The sequence below is a fragment of the Octopus bimaculoides genome, chromosome 30 (assembly GCF_001194135.2).
Source record: "Octopus bimaculoides isolate UCB-OBI-ISO-001 chromosome 30, ASM119413v2, whole genome shotgun sequence".
NCBI classification, from domain to species: Eukaryota; Metazoa; Mollusca; class Cephalopoda; order Octopoda; family Octopodidae; genus Octopus; species Octopus bimaculoides.
Window position 1 is genome coordinate 6,434,623 of NC_069010.1, and position 1,852 is coordinate 6,436,474.

General features: G+C 38.7%; 1 non-coding gene across 1 annotated transcript in view; it reads right to left on the reverse strand.

Moving 5' to 3' along the window:
- Positions 1–1,012: 1,012 nt before the first annotated feature.
- The window catches only part of LOC106877146 (uncharacterized), a 6,097-nt gene continuing 5,257 nt past the window's right edge, over positions 1,013–1,852 (reverse strand). The window contains exon 5 of the transcript XR_008267059.1: positions 1,013–1,094. This is a non-coding gene — a transcript (uncharacterized LOC106877146). The remainder of the gene's footprint in view (positions 1,095–1,852) is intronic.

Genomic DNA, 1,852 nt, shown 5'->3' on the forward strand with positions numbered 1-1,852 from the left:
TGTGTGTGTATGTCTGTGTGTCTGTGTTTGTCTCCCTATGCTGGTGTGTTTATGTCCTCGTCACTTAGCGGTTCAGCAAAAGAGACCGATAGAATAAGTACTAGGCTTACAAAAAATAACTCCCGGGGGCGATTTGCTCGACTAAAGGCGGTGCTCCAGCATGGCCACAGTCAAATGACTGAAGCAAGCAAAAGAGTATATATATATATATATATATATATATATATATATATACATATATATCTTGCAACAGTGTCAGCACCATGCAGTGTTTAAGCATGAATGGACTTTAGGTTAGTTAAAATATATTTGTGACATATTTCTACTGCTGAAAGGCAAATTCACAGCAGTTACCATGGAAAAAAAAAGTTCACTCTTATTGTACAGTGCTACCCCCTATCAGACTCCCAGACACATTTCTAGCTCTTTAGTTGTTATCAATGAGAAACTCTAGACAGAATTAATAAATGCTGTAGCACCAACTAAAAGACAGTCTACAACATTGGTTGAGCTGTGCCATTAAACTCCCAGATTGTAAAAAAATACAGCAGTATCAGATACAAGCAGTATTTAGGCATAAGTGAAGTTTAAGTTAATAAAATATGTTTTAAAGCTACGACTCAAATTAAGTCTGCCCAGAGCTGCCTCTCTTTGATATTTCTCATTGATAATGCTAAAAAGCTAGAAACACATCTGGGAATCCAACAGGAGGCAGCACAGACAGATATGATGTTTTTACCATAAGAGTGAATATTTTCTCCATGGTAACTGCAGTGAGCTAACCACTAGGAACTGAAGTATGTCACAAATGTATTTTAATTAACCTAAAGAGACTGATAGAATAAGTTCCAGGCTTAACAAAAAAATAAGTACTGTGGTTAATTTATTCACCTAAAAATTCTCGAGGTCAGTGCCCCAGCATGGTTGCAGTCAAATGACTGCAACAAGTAAAAGATTAAAGGTATATATATATATATGTGTGTGTGTGTGTGTGTGTGAGCGAGAGAATGAGAATAAAATCAGAAGCTTACCTGGACAAGAACAAAACCATTTCCAGTCACTTCAACTTTCACACTCTTTATACTTGAAGGAAGCTGCAACAAGAATAACAACAATATATGTAAGTGACATTATACTTATAAACATTTCTCAGTCATTTATATAGTGCCTGGTGCTGTTTAGCCCGAGGTGAGGCCTGATCTAGCAGAACATCCTGGATTTCTAGCAACCCTCCTCACCAGGCAAGTCTAGTGCAGGTACCAGTTTAGTTATCTGACCACTCAACAGGTTGTGCTAAATTACATGTTACCAGTAGCATTCGTGAGAGAATGTTCCACTGATTGGATCGACTCAAAACACTTGTTGCCATAATTTGTGGGGTGCTAGTTAATTTGAGGGAATATTGGTTACTATAATAATCAGATCATGTGTCCACAGAGAGGCTCTGCTACTGGCTGTCAAGTGATGTCTGGTTTTGGTGTCCCAACCTGTCTCAGTCTTGTGAGATTCCATGTTTGTATTTGTTTTGTGATAATAAGCAGATATAGTAGTAGTGGTGGTGGTGGTGGTGGTGGTGGTAGAGGTATTAGCAGTAGTAGTGGCGATGGTTGTAATAGAAGTAATAGTGGTGGTAGTTGTAGAAATATTAGTGGTGATGATTGTAATAGTAATAATAGAAGTGGTGGTGGTAGTAGTAATAGTAGTGGTGGTGGTAGTAGTAGTAATAGTAGTGGTGGTGGTGGTAGTAATAGTAGCGGTGGTGGTAGTAGTAGTAATAGTAGTGGTGGTGGTGGTAGTAATAGTAGCGGTGGTGGTGGTGGTGGTAGTAATAGTAGCAGTGGTGGTGGTGGTA